Raw genomic sequence first — 19,774 nt, forward strand, 5'->3', positions numbered from 1 at the left:
GAAACTGATGATGTGCCCTGTAAACTTTCACTCAATCCACAATAAAAACTTTAAATTAAAAAAAAAAAAAAAAGGCTTTGCAGTCTGCTGCATTATCCCAGAGCACCACACCAGGACTCCATACTTCTGGTAAACTATAGTATTTTCAATATTCTTCACCAACACCACAATTCAAATCTATCAATTCTTCTCTGGCTGGTCTTATTTATTGTCTAGCTTTCACATGTATATACGGTGACTGAAAATACCATGACTTGGGTCAGGTGCACCTTAGTCTTTAAAGCGTAATCTTTAAGGAAGTGATTCCCAGGTCTTTCTCACATAGAGCTTTTGGGTGGGTTTGAACCACAACATTTCTGGCAGCAGCTGAGTGCTTAGTATAACCATGTCATCTAATTTTTCTCATCAGTCTATGTAGTAATAAAAGTATTAATGCTTCACTAATAAGTGTCCTGGTTTTTCTCCCATGGAAGTGCTGGGTGGATTTGAATCACCAACATTTCTGTTAGCAGTTAAGGCTTAACTGTTATAGCACCAGGGCTACTTCTAGATCACACAGCTATCCACTCATGGAATTTCATTGACTCAGTACATCCATAGTATTTGTCATCTAATTTCTTCTCATCAACCTGTGTAGTAATAAAATTATTAAAGCTTAACTAATATTTCACTAGTAAGCACCTTCGATGTATCATCTTATTTAATCCTCATAATAAATCCCATTTTACTAATTAAGAGTTCATTAATGGGCTGAAAGTGAGACAGGCTGTAGAGTATATTCCACACTTTGACCAGTGAACTCTGTCTTGGGTCTCCTGGGATAAATGTAATCTGGGTAATACTCATATTACTTCCTGCTGAGGCTATGTCTAATGGATCTCAAATGGTGAATGGGAAAAATAGGTCTAAGCTTTTCTTATGGTAAATTTAATTCAATTACATTGTTAGATCTTGAAGGTGCTGAGATGAAAGAAACACAGCTCACCCTTCAGGATTCTGAAACACAGTTGGTAGAACAGAAATACAAACAAGTAATGATAAAACTATAGCAAAATATGATTAAAATGATAATTGAAGCATGATGAGTTGAAAAACTTTAATAGGAAAACAGATGAGGGATTATAAATTCTTAGAGGGGTAGAGAGGTCTTATGAAAAGTTATAAAAGCAAAGATAACAATTAAGGTTGACCTTGATGGGTGATTAGGAGTCAACAATGAAATTGGTACAGAAAGAGCTATTGCAGGCAAAGACCCCAGCAGTGGTCTTTTTTCTCATTCCTGCCAAAGGCTTAAAGTCTCCAGTTGCTTTCACTCCCTAACACTTTTTCAACATTATATTTTCTATGACTTCTCCAGGTTTCTCACTCAATCCTTCTTGGAACTAAAAGATTAAAGGACCATTGAAAGAGAGGGATTGGAGGAGTGGAAAGACAACTGGCCTGGAACAAAATACAATCAGCAATATTGGTCAGACTAGAACATGGACCAACCATCTGAGAAAACCAGCTAGGGAATCGTGGGTCTGAAATGTAACAGAATGTGTGCGTCATGGATTTACAGACTTCCTCTGATGTGGTTTTACAGAAAACCTGGGAGACAATTATTTATCAGAAAGATTCCTGTGGTCACACGGAGCTTAGATCACATAAGTATTATTGCAATCGTAGAAAAAGAGAATTTATAGCAAGAATTTATCAACTCAATAATAATACTGTTAGGATTCTGTACTATATCAAACTAAGAAGATGAAACAGGATTTAGAATATTGTTTAAACTGTCCCAAGGGTTGATGGAGTTTACTGGACTCAAAAAAATAACATCAGTTGTGATGGATTGAATTATGTTCCTTCAAAATATGTATTGTAAATCCTAACTCTATGATTCTAATCCAGTGGTTTATAATCCCATTTGGGAATAATGGGTTTTCTTTGTTAGGTTAATGAAGCAGGATTAGTGTAGGATGTATTTTGAATCAATCTCTTTTGACATATAAAAGAGATTAAATGCAAGTTAGCAACAGACGCAAGGAAATCACATGAAGGTCACCTAGGAGCAGAAGCTTAAAGACGGAGATATAAAGCATTCTCCCAAACCAGCATCCTGAATTTAAACTTCTAAGGGTCCCCTAAACTATGAGAAAATAAATTTCTGTTTGTGAAAGTCACCCATTTGTGATAATACTTTTATAACAGTACTAGATAACTAAGACACTTATTACATTGAAGTTTAGATTTTTAACTATGCAACGGTCCTGCAACTTATCTTTGCCTCCAGACAGATGTGAATTCTTTTTTGATAAAACTCTGGAGACCTTATTCACGGATGTCTTCTGTTGTCTCTTATTCTCTCACCACACTCAATACCAATAATGTCAAATTATTAATTAATAAACAAACTAGTGGATTGGGCAACAGGAAAACAAAATTGGGATGAAAGTAGGTTGTTCTTTATTTAGATCTCCAGATCAAATGCTTGAATTAATTTGCTTCTAAATAAATGTTGTTGTTGTTGTTAAGTGCCATCGAGTCGGTTCCGACCCATAGCGACCCTGTATAGGGTTTCCGAGGGTGTAAATCTTTACGGGAGTAGAAAGCCTCATCTTTCTCCCGCGGAGCGGCTGGGAGTTTCAACCGCTGACCTTAAGGTTTGCAGCCCGATTCGTAACCACTACGCTACCAGAGCTCCTTTCTAAATAAATAAGTAAATAAATAACAGGAAGTTGCAACAAAAATAATGCAATATTTAGGAGTAAACAAATATAAATGTGCAAACTTTAAAGGGAAAAAATTTGAAGCTACTCCTGAAAAACATAAAAATAGACCTATACAAATGGAAAGACATCCTTGTTCTTGGATTGTGTAACTCAGTATCATAAAGGTATCGGTTCTTCCTAAATTAATGTGATTTCAATAAAAACACCATTAAGCACTTTTCTAGATCTATGTAAGTAGAAACTAAAGTTAGTATAGAAAGCAAATTATATTAAAAAAAACATGCATGAGTAGTTAGAAAAATACTGGGGAAAGAAAAGATCTATGGGTGGGGATTGGCCTGAACAGATATTAAAATATTAAAATAAAACCCATTGCATTGATTTGGTTCTGACTCATGTTAACCCATGATTTCAGAGCAGGACTGCTCCACAGGTTGTTTTGGCTTTGATCTTTATGGAAGCAGATTAGCAGACCTTATTCTTGTGGTGTTGCTGAATGAACTTGGACTACCAATCTTTAGGTTACTAGTCAAGCGCAGGGACCTCAATGTATTATATAGTCTCTATAATAAAGTGTGATGACAGTACATGAATAGATAGATCAGTCAAATAGAATTAGAAAGTCTAGAAACAGACCAAAATATGTGTGACAACTTAGTAACATAATAAAGGTGTTATTTCAGATCACTAGTTCAGAAATGGACTTTTTAATAAATGGCATAGTTACCATTGGCTAGTCACAGATGAGATTAAGTTCTCCATGGATCAATAATGAAACCAAACCCACCAGTATTAGGAGAAACCTGGATGATATCTTCTCTCTCAAGGCATGGGGAAATGCATTTCAAAAACTCAAAATCCAGATGCAATAAAAGAAAAGATTGATCATTTCAACTACCTAAAAAGAAAACATTTCTGTATGGAGAGGAAAAAAAAAATCACCATGACAAAGTTAAAAAAACAACAGATGACAGCTAAAAAATATATTTTCAGCATCTATATGACAGAGAAAGGGCCAATGATCTTAATATATAAAAAGTAATCAATGATGATGCATGGAGGGGATTGTAACCATGACAATGAAATTATATATGATAGGATGGCTGTAAAACTAAGTTCTCCCATGTAAACTAGCACACACAATTCACAATAAAACATTAAAAAACAAAACAAAACAAAACAAAGCAAACAAACAAAAAAAGTCACCAAATGATGGAGGCATGTAGTGTGAGAATGCTTGGCATCTTTTTCCTAGTTTCTCATCCAGTTTCCACCCTCCCTTTTCTACAGAGGCCATTGTAATTAGTTAGCTGTTGGGTTGGTTTGATTTAATCTTTCACAGCCACTTTGTTGTTGTTGTTTTCTTTTTTGCTGACTTTAACTTTCACTCCCGGAAACGTGCTTGATTTATAAGTATTTTCCCAAATCACATTCTGTGTAGGGCTTTGCACTGGCTGCTTGCCTTGGACTAGTAGTGTTGACTGATTAGCTGGGCTTTCATTCTACAGAGGTTCCCAGTGAAGCCCACTCCTGTGTCGGCAGCAGGGGACTCAGAAAAGTGGGTGAGACAAGGGGATCCTTTAGCAGAGATGGTTGTTGTTAAGTGCTGTGGAGTCGGTTCTGACCTATAACAACTCTGTGTAGGGTTTTCCAAGGGGCAACTGGTAAGTTTGAACCACCAACCTTGTGGTTCAAACTGACTTTGCAGTGCATTAACCCACAGTACATTAACCCACAGCACCACACCAGGATTCCTAGAAGAGATTAATACAATCCAAAATACACGTAGTTTACAGCCTTGAGAATTTAAGTGTTATTGGGCAGAGGGCCCTTTATGGTGTTTGTGTGACACCGAGTCAGTTCCAACTCATAGTGACCTTGCATAGGCTTTCCGAGGTTATAAATCTTTATGGTAGCAGAAAGCCTCATCTTTCTCCCTTGGAGCAGCTGGTAGATTCAACTGCTGACCTTGCATTAGTAGCCCAGCTCATAATCCACTACCCTACCAGGGTTCCTTCAAAGTGCCCCAATATGGATGAAAAAATATTCAAAAGGGGTAGCACATAAAATATACTTTAGGTTATAGATATTTAAGCCAAATCTTCTTATATATATTTTGTCACTTGAAGACTCCTGCTGAAAACATATGGAATAAGTCTTATTGTCTTGTTGTGAAGTGTTGTCGAGTCGATTCTGACCCATAGTGACCCTGTATAGGGTTTCCAAAGAGCAGCTGGTGAGCTTGAACTACCGACCTTGCAGTTCAAACAACTTTGCAGTCTCACGCATTAGCCCACAATGCCACACCAGGACTCCTTTTGTTGTTGTTGTGAAGTGCTGTCGAGTCAATTCCAACCCATAGTGACCCTGTATAGGGCTTCCGAGGAGCAGCTGGTGGGCTTGAACTGCCAACCTTGCAGTTCAAATGGCTTTGCAGTCTGACACATTAACCTGCAGCGCCACACCATTAAATTGGTATGTATGACAGAGTAGACAGGGATGGGCAACTTGGACATTGGCTACCCAAAAATGGGGGGGGTGGTGCTACAAAGGCAACAAGTGACTGGCTTTCAAGCTTTCAAGAGGGAGCCTAGATCTAGAGGGCACAGAGGAAGGTAGAATCTTCACTGAGTAGTATCCAATCTGGGCGATGAAAGGAGATGTGGATAGGTCTCTTGTGGTTCAATAATGAATAATTGTTATCAGGACTGACTGTGAGGGTTGGAAATGTAAAGATAGACATTTTGTAGCAAAAGGAGGGGAGTGATTGACTTTGTAGTCTAGAAGCAGAGGTCCCTGGGACCATCAAGGGAGAAGAGCAGAGTGTAGGACCCTACTCAGAAAGACAATGATGCCAGAGATGGAGGCAGAGATGATGATGTGGAGAGATGGAGTGGTTGGGAACTTAGACCCAGAGAGGGAGAGGGGCTGTGTGCTGATGTTGGGGGGGGAGAAGGGGGGGGAGACAGGCTTGGTTGATGATGCATGGAGGGGATTGTAACCATGGCAATGAAATGATATACAATAGGATGAATGTAAAGCTTATGTTCTCCCATGTAAACTATCACATAATTCACAATAAAACATTTTAAAAAATTGATATGTATGGGCAGCAAGAAAGTTTGCAAATAATGTTTTGGAATGAAAGAATTTTCTGGAGAACATTATGGGAGTGCCCACCTAGAGATGCATGGGGAGATGATTCTGGCCATCTACTTTGAAAAGAACACAGCCATTGAGAACTCTAAGGAGCACAGGTCTCCTCTGACAGACATGGGATCGCCATGAGTTGGCTCTATGGCAATTGGATTAGCTTGGTTGGCTTGGTGTCAAAACTCAAAAATACTGTCCTTCACCCTCTTCTTTTCCCTTCCCTCCACGATACCTGGGAGCAGCTTTAACCAGAGATGTATGCTTATGTCATGACAGATGAATACATGTACCAGAAGTGCCTTCTTGTAGATTCTTGGTTTAGATTGTAAACTAGATTGACTCACAACTCTCTAATAGTTCTATAACAGCACTTTACATTAGTAGAGGATTTCCTGATTTAAGAAAACATTTTTCACACCACCATTTATCTCATTTGAGCTTCACAATAGCCCTGTGAAACAGGCAAGGACATATAGTACTATCCCCATTTTAAGATGAGAAAATTGGGGCTGAGAGGTTAAGAGACAGGGAGACAACACAGTGAAGAATTTTGCTTTAGAAATCAGGGTATCTGGGACAGGTTCAAATCTAGCCACTAACCAGATATTGTAGCATTTTGAGCAAGTCATTTATATCAGAGTTTCTGACCCTCTACTCCAGCTTCAATAATGTGAGAGTTTTGCACAAGATGATCCTTGAGAGTCCTCCCAGGATCTTACCATTTGCCTGACTTCAGCAGGAATTAGTCAGTGGGTCTGAAACAGTATACTGGCCCCTGAGCTACAAATCTTTCACTTTCTACCCCACACAGAGCAGAACCAAAGGCTCACTTGGGATGAAAAGCTAAGACTTTTCCCTTGTACAGGCTGCAGATGAGAAGAACGAGCTTTCCTCTCTGCTGATAGAAAATTTCTTAAGTTCACTGAATTTACTTACAAAGTTTGCCTTATGTAGGATTTCATAAACATTTTCCAGCTTGACTGAAGTATAATTACATAAATTTTACCCACTGCACGCAGATAATTAAAAGGTTTTAAATAAATTTATAGTATTATGCAACTATCACAATTCAGGTTTAAATATTTCCTTCACCCAAAGGAATTCGCAAACTTCACTCCCTTTCCCATTCCCAGGTAGCTAATGACAGGAGATCTGTCTCTATAAATTCACCTTTTCTGAACATTGCAGATGAATACAATAATACACTAGCACAGGTCTGTTCTGTGGCTAGCCTTCTATACTTCTTTAGCTTTTGGAGAGGTCTGTAGGATTTCTCCCTTGAAGTACCTTCCTGATTATGTGGCTGGAAGAAGTTTAAATTACACTGCAACTCACTTTGTTGTTGTTAGTTGTTATCAAGTTGACTCCGCCTCACTACAACCTTTTATATAACAGAATGAAGCACTGTCCAGTCCTGTGTTATCTTCATGATTTTGGCTTAGTTTAAGCCCATTGTGGTTGCTTTTGTATCAGTCCATCTCACTAAGGGTTTTCCTCATTTTCACTGACCCTCCTAGCCACTACTTTGGTTTAAATTTTTGTCCTGGTGTGACACTGTAAGACCTCCACACTGGAATGCTAACTGCAAGTTTCAAGGAGCTTCTCGGAAACCATATACAGGGTTACTATGAGTCGAAACTGACATGATGGCTCTTAACAACGACAATATAGAGCTTTCACCAAGTCCTGGTGTGGCACTGTGGGTTAATGCTCTGGATTCTAAAGTCAGTTTGAACTGCCAGGTCTGTGATTCAAGCTCACCAGAAGCTCCTTGGAAACCCTATACAGTGTCGTTATGGGTCCTAACTGACTCGATGGCACTTAACAAACACCAAATCTATAGAATTTAGAAATTCAACTCAATGCCTTCTGGGACCCCAGCACCCGAAGAGGGGAAGTAGATTCAGGAAACCACCCACCTCACCCACCTTTTGACAATGAACAACGTTTAAGAACTATACAAACAGGTAGCTCACTTGGAACTACAGAGAATCATTTTCAAATCAGACCCCACCAGGAGTACGTTTATGTGGGAATCATTGTTGTTGTTGTGAAGTGCCGTCGAGTTGGTTCTGACCCATAATGACCCTGTATGGGGTTTTTGAGGAGCAGATGGTGAACTTGAACCACTGACCTTGCAGTTCAAATGGCTTTGCAGACTGACGCATTAACCCATAGTGCCACACCAGGATTCCTGCGCCACACTAGGACTCCTGTGGGAATCCTGCCACACAATAAAACAAAACACAAAAAATTTCAAATGACAAGAAAAAATGAGCATGGATGGTAGACAACCACGAAGGGGTAAGTACTTCTGTGGAAGTGGCCTCTCACTCCTCCTGTCTGAGCTTTCACCTGTCCCTTGGGTTGCTTTAACTTTTTCCTTCCCTCTCCCTACAACACACAGTCAGCAAGGATTTGTAGGTTTCTATGGTAGCGTAGAGGTTACAAATTGGGCTGTGAATCTCAAGGTCAGCAGGCTCCATGGGAGAAAGATGAGGCTTTCTGCTCCCGTTAAGATTTACAGCCTTGGAAACCCTGTACAGGGTCACTATGAGTCAGAACCGACTCCAAGGCACATAACCAACCAATTCCTTTAGGCTGAGGTATTGAGAAGACTCTGTATCTTCCTCTCTTTGCTCAGTAAAACCAAAACAAAACAACAACTAGGTGAGAACAAGGAAGAAATGAGGAGGAAGTGGGGGAAATGCCCCAGGGCTGAGCAATCAGCATGTGGACCTCTGATCTACCTTTGTTAATGTTGTTGGTTGCCATGGAGTCCCTATGACTCTTGGCACCCCCATTCACATTTGTAGAATAGAGCTCATCCAAAGGGTTTCCATTGTGACTGCTGAGAAACAGATCAACAAGCCTGTCTGGGTGGATTTGATCCACAAACCTTTTGGCTAGTAGTTGAAAACCTAAATGCTTAAACTTTTGCACTACTGGTGCCCTTCCACCTAAACAAGCAAACAAACAAATCCATTGCCCTTGAGTCATTCCGGTTCTTGGTTATCCTGTAGGATGAGTAGAGCTGCTCCAGAGTTTCAAAGCTGTAAATCTTTATGGACGCAAACTGCCATGGAGTTTGCTCTTATGGAGCAACTTGTGGATTCCAACTACCAACCTTTTGGTTAACAGACAAATGCTTTAACCACTGTACAGCCAGGGCTCCTTTGTGTCACCAGGGACTCCTGAATCCTGACAAATAGCCACAACAATGGATTCAAATGCACCAATAATCAGAGGGGGATTCCTGGTATGGCGCTGTGGGCTAATGCGTCAGACTGCAAAGTCATTTGAACTGCAAGGTTAGTGGTTCAAGCTCACCAGCTGCTCCTTGGAAACCTTATGCAGGGTCGCTATGGGTCAGAATCGACTTGACGGCATTTAACAACAACAGGTATAGGAACAGACGATGTAAGAGTCACTGTGATTTGGAGCTGATTCAATGACAACTAACAGCAGACTGGCTGGCACAGCTGCCCGCCTTTCCTCTCTGCTCCCTGTTAATGGTTTATCACACCATCTCTGCTTGTCAGTGGAAGGCCACCTCATTGTTCTGCTTAGTCAGCAGAAGAGGAAGGCCAGTTCTACGCCTTTGGAAAGTTCCCTAATCTTTCCAGATTTCCCACTGATCTCTGTTCTTTGTCTGTTTGTTTAGCCTCCAGTAGTAAGTCTTGTTTCCTTTGTTGAGCATTGATGATTGGTCCTGCAGAAGCTCAATCCTTTGCAGTGTGTTCCTCACCTCTACACATGCCTAGAATGTTCTAGTTAGCAAATGGTGGCAAAGAGCAGATTTCCAGCCATGATAGTCATGGCAAGACATTTATTTTCATGCTTACCTTGGTTTTCTTTCTCCCCATAATGGGAGTGTGAAGTAAAGACTCTGGGGTTTCATAGACAGAATAAAGCATTCAAGTTACAACCGATGTTGTTCTTTGTTGGTGTTGTTGTCAAGTGCTGTTGAGTCACTTCCGACTCATAGTCACCCTGTATTGGGTTTCTGAGAATCAGCTGATGGGTTTGAACCATGGACCTTGTGGTTCGCAGTCCAATGCTGATCCCACAGTGCCACACCAAGATGTTGTTCTCAGTTGCTATCAAATTGGCTCCGATTCACAGTGACTTATGTCTAACAGAATGAAATGTTGACTGCGCCTGTCATTCGCACAATTGTTGCTATGACTGAGTTCATTTGTTTAGCTATTAAGTTAATCCATTTCTTGGGCAATTCCTTCATTTTTGCTGACCCTCTACATACCCATGCTCACCCACACTGGCCTAGCCCAGCAGTCCTTTGAGACGTGATGAAAGGCACTCCTCAAGAAAGTCCCTGTTTATGCGCATGTAGAGCTCCTCTTATGGACTGTAATCCTTAGGGAAGCCTTTCTTCTATGTTGCCACTGAGTGGATTTAAATTGCCAACCTTTAGGTGAGTGGTCCAGTGCAAATGGTTTGTGCCGCCAAAGGTTCAGATACACTGGTTAAGAATTTTAAAAGAGCTTCAAGTGCACCCAAGGAGAAATAAAGGATGAAAAAGAAAATTGGAGATGAGGAAAGAAGGTGAAAAAAGATAACTGGGGAAAGGAGGTCAATTTTATATCTCTTCTAGATATTATAAAACATAGTCCACTTTGTCAGAAGGTAGACATGGATTTAAAAATCTTAGCTTCTTTCCTTTTCTTATAGTGCAATTTGTAAAGCAGGCAATTAAAATGCTTAAGTTCAAAAGCTAAAGTAAATCACAATTATGAGTCATCTTTTAATCTACTCAGATTTCTTTCCTCCCTCAAAAGTAGAGTTACATTTCTTTTGAAAATTCATTGTCGTTTGAGTGAAAATTTGCATAGCAAATTCATTCGTTTTCCATTCAGTGATTTCTACATTGTTTTGGTTTGTGACATGAGTTGCAGTTCCTTCAGTGTAACAGCAATCTGCTCACTTCCTCCTTGGGTTCTCTGTTTCCTTTAGTTCTTTCCTGCTCCTTCCTTCTCAACTTGGTTTCTGGGCAAATGCTGCTCTTTTGGTTTAATCTGGATGGTTGTTCTGAGAAGCATGAGAGTGAATCAAAAAGTATCCATAATCTAGCTGTGTTTTGTTGTTGTTAAGTACCGCGGAGTCGGTTCTGACTCGTAGTGATCCTATACAGGGTTTCTGAGGCTGTAACTCTTTATGGGAGCAGAAAACCTCATCTTTCTCCCCCAGAACAGGTGGTAGTTTCAAACTGCTGACCTCGTGATTCGCAGCCAGATTCGTAACTACTACTCTACCAGAGCTCCTTCTATTTTAATTATCTTTCAGAAAAGACAAATACATTGTTTTTTCAACATAATCTTGCTTTTCAATACATTTTGCCCATCTGTCAATGATCTTTCATATTTTCTTATTAATAGGCTGAGCTGCAAGCCACGAATGCACTGCTATCTTCATTTTTTCATCAGAGGTGACTCTTCGTTCTCAAAGGGCTGCTTTCAGGGAACCAAACAGGTGAAAGTCTGAAGGAGCGAGATCAGGACTATAGGGAGGATACTTTAGCATCTCAAAGCAAAGTTTTTGTAGATTGTCAATAGTGTGGACACTGATGTATGAATGTGCATTGCCATGCAAGATAATGATTTATTTGGATAAGAGTCCTCTGAGTTTAGTTCAAAGTTTTGGCTTTTGCTCTTCAGTGAGTATCGCACTGGAACAAGCACTGCTTTGTCACATAATCCATTGTCACTCATCTAGTGACAGAATCATTTCACATGCATGCTCAGTGTTGTCATCTGCCGTGGATGTGGATGGGTGTTTTAATTTTTGGACGTGGACAGTGCGGCTAATTTGTACTCCTCTTCATACATTCCTCAAGCATATTATTGATCACTTTATAGGTCTGTCTATTGTTTAGTTGAAGGGTGATCCCCTACGGGAGGGTTTAGTTCCAAGTTTGAAGGGTGTCGAAGGTTTATAATCTGAGGAGTCCACCAGTCTCAATCAGACAAGCAAATTTTGTCTTTTTTACGGTTTTGAATTTTGTTCTACATTTTTCTCCCCTCTTTCAGGACCCTTTTATTGTGATACCAATGAGAGTAGTTGGCGGTGGTAGCTGGGCACCATCTTGCTCTTTTGGTCATAGGGTAGCAGAGGCTGTGGTTTGCATGGTCGATTAGTCCTGGTATAGCACTGTGTGTTAATGTGCTGGATTATAAAGTCGATTTGCACTGCAAGATCAGTGGTTCAAACTCACCAGTCACTCCTTGAAACCCTATTTGGGCAGCTGTGGGTCAGAACCAACTTGACGGTATTTAACAACAACAACATTAGTCTTAGGCTAATTGTTTCCTTGAGTCTTTGGTTTTTTTCACTCTTCTTTGCTCCCTGCAAGAGAGACCAGTGGTTGCATTGTAGATGGATGCTGGCAAGCTTTCAAGACTCATTTGCTGCTCTTTAAAACAGGATGTAGAACATTGTCTTTGTGGACTGCTTTATGCCAGGAGAATGACATTTTATGTCAACTTCCATTGCAATCCCAGCACCAAACTGTTTTCCTAGAATGGAGGCAATGAGGGAATATCATATATAATCTTCCTTCAGCTAGATTTCTGAAAAGACCATGTATAGGACACAGTCCAATGGTTCATATATAGGCATCAGTTTAGAGAACCAAAGCACTTGCTGTTGAGTCAATTCCAATTCATGGAGACCCCATGTATGTAAGAGTGAAAGAAAGTCACCTTTAAGTGCACGTCAATCTTCAACCCTTTGACTGAGAGCATTAACCATTTGCACAACGTATGGACTCCAACTTTAGAGAGACGGTTTTAAATTAGTTACAAGAGTAGAAGAAATGAGAAAACTCACACCCATCAACTCTAGCATCTCCAAAGGACAAAGTAGAACTTTCTCAGAGGGTTTCCAAGGCTGTCATTTTTGCAGAGGCAGACTCTGCGGGAGTAGCTGGTGGGCTCGAAATATTAATCATTTGGGTCGTAGTCAAGTTCTTAGCCAACGTACCACCTGGGATCCTTCTGAGAAAAAGAGAAGAAATTAGGAAAAGTATTATCTACTCACTCCCAGTAGGGAAAGGTGTTAATCATGTGACTACAACACATGTCCTCATTAAGTGCTATAATAGGGTAAGCTCAGATTGTCATGGGGCAGATACATGGGAGGCCCAGGTAGAGGAGGGTAGCAGCTGGTGGGCTTGAACCACCCACATTGTGGTTAGCAGTCCAGAGCTTATCCTACAGCACCACACCAGGGCTCCTCATTAGCTATTGTTGTTGTTGCTAAGTGCTGTTGAGTCAATTCCGACTCATATCTACCCTGTATAGGGTTGCCAAGAAGCAGTTAGTGGTTTTGAACTGCCAACCTTCTGGTTCACAGTCCAACGCTTATCCTATAGCACCACACCAGGAATGTAAATTAGGGGAATGAAAACATAGTGATATTAGTACATACCTATTGAAATGGCTTTAACAAATGAATGAAAGAAAACTGACAATGTCAGGTGCTTGATTAGGTGACAATGAAAAGTGTTAAGGAGGATGGAGAGCAACAGGAACTCTCATACATTATTAGTAGGAATGTAAAATGGTACTTCCACTTTGGAAAACACTTCTGCTTTGGAAAGAGACATATGCCAAGCTTAGAGACTTATTTCACAGTTACAAGAACAATAGTTGAACAAGAGAAAAGTATAGGAGATAAATCAAAGCAAAAGTTGACAGGAAATATTGATGGTTGGTTATTATTGATGATGAAGAAATGGAATATGGATTAGATGAAATGATTGTATGGCAAATATTTACTTCTTTCTTTTCCACTTCATGTATTGTGACAGACAGGACATAGAATGTCTTGTCCCATTTACTCTGGGCTTGGCTTTGTGAATAGTTCCAAAAGGAGGTTTTAAGAGGCTTGGCAAGTTTCTACCCACACTTCTGAAATGTTCACTCTCTTTCAAGAGAAAAGCATGCTCTAAGCAGCCATTGTTCCCACACCATGGGTCTAAGAAGAAATCTATGGAGCAGACGTAAACTCAGTCTGAAATCTGGAGTTTTCATCTGAGCCCACATTAGATTAACTAAAGTACAACTCATTTGAAGACCAGTGGTGGTAATGGTGGTAATGGTAGTGTTTATGTGCCTTGGTGTCAGTTCTGACTCACAATGACCCATATAGGACTTCTGAGGCTATAAATCTTTAGGGGATCAGATGTTGAACTCGAGTTGGAAGAAGCTAATCCAGTCTCGAAATGGAGGGTCATGACCCAAAGGAACCAGTGCAGTTGGGAAAACTGTTTATTGGTGGTCTGAGCTTTGAAACTATAGATGATAGTTCAAGAGAACATTTGGAGAAGTGGGGTCCACTAACAGATTGTGTGGTGATGTGGGATCCCCAGACAAAATGTTCCAGGGACTTTGGTTTTGTAACTTACTCTTGTTGGAGAGGTGGATGCAGCAATGTGTGCCCAGCCACACAAGGTTGATGGGTGTGTAGTGGAACCAAAGAGAGCTGTTTCTAGAGAGGATTCTGTAAAGCCTAGTGCCTGTTTCACAGTTAAGAAATTTTTCATTGAAAGAAGACACAGAAGAACATAATTTGAGAAACTACTTTGAAAAGTATGGCAAGATTGAAACCATAGCAGTTATGGAAGACAGACAGAGTAAAAAAAGAGAGGATTTGCTTTTGTAACTTTTGATGATCATGATACAGTTAATAAAATTATTGTTCAGAAATACCACACTATTAATGGGCATAATTGTGGAGTGAAAAAGGCCCTTTCTAAGCAAGAGATGAAGTCTGCTGGATCACAGAGAGGTTGTGGAGGTGGGTCTGGCAACTTTATGGGCTGTGGAGGAAACTTTGGAGGTGGAGGGGGGAACTTTGGTCATGGTGGAAGAGGAAACTATGGTGGTAGAGGTGGTGGCAGCAGAGGTAGTTATGGTGGAGGTGATGGCGGACATAACGGATTTGGAGATGATGGTGGCCACTATGGAGGTGGTCCTGGTTATAATAGTAGATGGGGCTATGGTGGTGGTGGACCAGGATATGGAAACCAAGGTGGTGGATATGGTGGCAGTGGTGGAGAATATGATGGTTACAATGAAGGAGGAAATTTTGGCAGTGGTAACTATGGCAGTGGTAGGAACTATAATGATTTTGGAAATTATAGTGGACAACATCAATCAAATTATGGACCCATGAAAGTGGGGGCAGTTTTGGTGGAAGAAGCTCGGGCAGTCCTTATGGTGGTGGTTATGAATCTGGTGGTATAAGTGGTGGCTGTGGTAGCAGAAGGTTCTAAAAATTCAGCAGAAAGGGGCTACGGTTCTTAGCAGGAGAGAGAGCGAGGAGTTGTCAGGAAAGCTGCAGGTTACTTTGAGACAGTTGTCCCAAATGCATTAGAGGAACTGTAAAACTCTGCCCCCGAAGGAACAATGATCTATAGTCAGAAAAGTTACTGCAGCTTCAACAGGAACCCCTTCTTGTTCAGGGCTGTCAGAACCACAGTGCGCAACAAGTGCAGCTATTGATTAATGCAATCGAGTATCAATTAGATGTACGTTCCTGAGGTCTTTTATCTGTTGTAGCTTTATCTCTTTTCTGTACATCAGGTATATTGCCTTGTAAATTGCGGTAGTAGTACCAGCAATAAAAAATTAAGGAGTTTTCAACTTTTCAATATTTGTGTAGTTCAGTTTTTCTACATTCTAGTATAGAAACTTTGACAATATGCAGGTTTGAAGGTGTTTCCTTGTGAGTTAACAAGTAAAGAAGACCATGGCTAATCATTATTTTGTATGAATTTTGCTAAAGTTAACTGTGAGGAAACCCCTGCTGACTTGCAGTTTAAGGGTAATCTATTCTCCCCATTTCCAAACCATGATCTGAATGGGCACTGACATGTGGAGAGAATACATATTTGTATGTTTGCAATGTGTGTGTTAGATAACAACTAGGATTGGATATGTCAATAGGTATATTTGTAAATTAATAGCATCAAGATTATCTTCAATGAAAAATCTCAAAATTCCTATTTCGTTTTTTGTGCATTTTCTTTTAAAAAATGGTAATCAGATTTGATTTAGTGTGTTAGCTTTGCTTAGAGTCCTGGCTGTGTTTTAAAAATAACACATTGACTTTGGTCACATATGAACTGCTGCCAGAATTTTGTTTGGGTGTAAAGAATTTCTGCTGCCCTCTGCTTAAATTCTGGAATGGGTTAGTGGATATTTTTACCCTATCTTCCTACTTTAAAAATGATTCTGAAAAAACTTATAGACCACTAAGCCCGCTGTCCCCAAGCAAATTAGTGGTTACCTTTAAAAGAAAAATTCTTTTTGAAGCATAAGAGGCTTATAAATCTTCAGGTTTTTTCCTTGGTTTAATTTTTTTTAATTGATATACTCTCTCAGAGCAAGTATATTAAAAATCATGCATTGTTGGACCTTTTTAAAAAAAAAAAAAAAAAAAAAAAAACAACTTTATGGGAGCAGAAAGCCTCATCTTTCTTCCATAGAGCAGCTGGTAGCTTCGAACTGTTGACTTTGAGGTTAGCAACCTGACTTATAACCCACCACTCTGGTAGCATAGTGGTTATGACTCGGGCTGCTAACCTCAAGGTCAGCAGTTCGAAACTACCAGCTGTTCCATGGGAGAAGATGATGCTTTCTGCTCCCGTAAAGATTTACAGCCACGGAAACCCTGTACAGCGTCACCATGAGTCAGAATCAACTGAAAGGCACATTTGCACCACCACCACCACACTACCAGAGCTCCTTTGAAAACCCATAATTATGAAATAAATGCTTTTGTAAGTTTCTGAGATTTGGGGATGTTTGTTACATAGATTACTATAGCAGAAACCACACTAATACGAAAGAATGGGACCAAGAATTACAATTTAGATGGCTGTGAGAATGAGAAGTGAATTCTAAAGTTGGAAATATTGAGTTAGAAAGATAAGATCAGAGAATAATTTTGGAGTCAAGGAGAGAAGCACGATTTTGTTTTGGTGAGTTTTATTTTGCTGTTTTGCTATAACTTACACATAATTGGCTGTAGCCCTTATGATAAAGTTCCACTATGCTGTCAGTTCTTTGAGGGCAGAAATGGTATTTTAATCACCACTTTATCTCTAGGGTCTCACACAGTATACTTGGTACATTACAGAAACACAATAAATATTTGTAAATAGACAAATAAATCAAATGTGAGATGATAGCAGGAGGCTGAGAAGGAAATTCTCTAAACAGAATTCAGGTGAGAGGATTTAATTTGGAGATAACAGAATCAATTAACGAACAAGTGACAGGTAAGAGCAATGCATTCCCAATGAAGAAGTGTAGGGACAGAATAGAAGGCTAAGGACAGGCCATTGGGCTGGTCTAGCATTAGAGAATGGGAGGATTAAGAGGGATCTATGGAGCAGACAAAGAATGATTGAGGAGGGAGGAGGAGAGCTAGGATGCTGTGGGGTCATGGAAACCAGGGGAGGAAAGGGTTTCAAGGAGTGAAGGGTCAATAGTATCAAATGCAGTAGGGAGGTCAAAATGAATGAGAGAGAAGGGAAAAAACAAAAACTTCTCTTGAAAAACAGTCATTAGTATATCTAGAAAGAGATGCTTTCTACCATGTGTGAAATTTCTATTAACATCAAACAACAACAAAAATAGATAGTTGAATCTGAATATAGAAATTAATCAACTGTAGGGGCAATTGTCTGTTGATCTAAGGTACCAGACATAATAGAGAACAAACTTTGGCTTCTAGTGCTACTGTAAAAAAAAAAAAAAAAATGGCATTATGAAACCAGTTGAACAAAAATCATTTTGAATATAGGAAAAATATCAACTCTCTTCTAAAAATACTGTTTTGTTTTTTCATTATTTTCCCTTTGGAAACAAAGAAAGTAGCTATAGAGAAATCTAGTGCAGGGGACATATATTTCCATCATAGCCAAGAATTTGGAAAGGCGAGGGCAGTTAGTCTAGGTTAGTAATACATTAATTTAGAACAGCAACAACCTTCATAAATAATAGCTGTATATTAAGAAGAGCCTCAGAAATCAACTAGAACTTAGATGACAAGTTGATAATAGAATAAAACGTTCATAAAGATGAACCTGGGGTTCCATTTTAAATGGGGGATTATTTACTTGGCCAAATGTGTAATTAACTAAAGAGTGATTATGTCTAAGGGATTCATTTATTTTATAAAGAGTAAAGAGACAAGGTTCACTGAGCTTTGTGATAGATGTTTAAAAAGTGATAAGAATGTCCTGTTTGCAAGCAAACTGATACCAAACTGTCTTAATGAACTGCTAACTTAGATATACAACCAGAAGATTCTGTGAAAGGACTCTGTTGGATCAACAGTAAGAAAATTTGCAGCATAATAAATACCATAGGGAGAAAGGAGTTAGAAATAGCGATGGTTTAAAGTTCAATTATAATGAAATTATTAGTAACTTAATAGTAATAGAGAAGGAAACAAAACAGTGACTCCTTACAAAGGATCAGCCAAAATATACCAAAAGCAATATAAAATGCCCATTGGTTTTGGAGTTTCTTATCATTATAAATGATGGACTATCAAAGCAACAGCAAATCCATTAATCAAGACTGTAAACAATTAAAATATTTTTCCAGATCCGGGAAAGCATCAGAATTATCAAGACAGTGCCAAAAAAGGGGAACATAAATTTCAGCCAGTTCTTTGGATCTGGGAAGTGTTTAGGCTACCCAGCCAAAAAGTCAGAGAGCAAGAAGTCTAAACTAAGCTGATAACAACTGATCATTAATTAGAACTGAAGCCAACTATCTCAGTCTAGAGAAATGTCTTGCTATTTCGCTAAAAGCCAGAGAGCCAAAGGTCCAAGTTGGGTTCATGATAATTAATCATAGGCAAAGCCACTGCCCAGAAAGCCTCTATTAGCTAAGGGGTGCCTTTGAGAAGAAGCAGCCCCAAGAGAAGCTGGCAGGGATACTCCTGAGAAAAGTGAGGAGAGGAGAAAAGAGGGGATCCAGTTCACTGTGCTTACAGGCTGAAATGGACCACTGAAGCCTCTGGATTTAATACTCACATATAACAAAGGCTGGCAATAAAGGCAAACTAAGCATCTGAAAACTTGTCTACACAACCAGACTTTTAAAAAATGACATTCAGCTCTTTGAATACCATTTAAATGGAAGGGGAAAGGTGCAGGTCGAGCAATAAAGGAGACTATTTCAATGCAAAGTATCCAAAGAGAAGTTAAAATGTGGATTGCACCAAAGACAGTCAGCAAATGGAAATACGAAAACTGACAGTGACTTAGAGATAGGTTAGATGGAATTTCAGATTTGGATGTCGTTTACAAGCTTATTTATACTGAGATACATATTCATTTCTGCATCTATAAGGAAACATTTTTCCTACTTAATCAGGAAAGGCACAAATGCCTTTTTATGCACACATCTGTTTTCTTCATAAAATATTGTATTTCATAGATTCCATTATGAAAAGTATACACATTACTTTCATAGTACAATATCTCTGAAATCGGAATGTATCTTACAATGGATGATTTTCATAGTTTAACTGGAAGTGTTTTTACTTTTGTATTGGTATCTAAAATAACAGTTCTTGCAATTCATGGAATTTAGAGCTGATGAAGTTCATGAACACCACTCATTTCTTAAATAGTCACTGTAGCTTAATATGGAGTCCTGGTGTGGTGCTATAGAATAAACACTGGACTACAAGGTCGGTTTGAGCTACAAGGTCAGCAGTTCAAACTCACCAGCTGTACTTTGGAAATCCTATACAGGGTGGCTATGAGTTGGCCCTGACTTGAGGGCACTTAGCAACAACAACATAGCTTAGTGTATTAAAGAACTCTAAGATGAGGCATTCTGCTCCCGTAAAGATTTACC

The 19,774-nt window shown here is 39.5% G+C and overlaps 1 pseudogene; it reads left to right on the forward strand.

The window, feature by feature from the left end:
* Positions 1-14,109: 14,109 nt before the first annotated feature.
* On the forward strand, positions 14,110-15,162 carry LOC102811876 (annotated as a pseudogene).
* The last annotated feature ends 4,612 nt before the right edge of the window (positions 15,163-19,774 follow it).

Source organism: Chrysochloris asiatica, unplaced genomic scaffold (assembly GCF_000296735.1).
Source record: "Chrysochloris asiatica unplaced genomic scaffold, ChrAsi1.0 scaffold00465, whole genome shotgun sequence".
Taxonomy (NCBI): Eukaryota; Metazoa; Chordata; class Mammalia; order Afrosoricida; family Chrysochloridae; genus Chrysochloris; species Chrysochloris asiatica.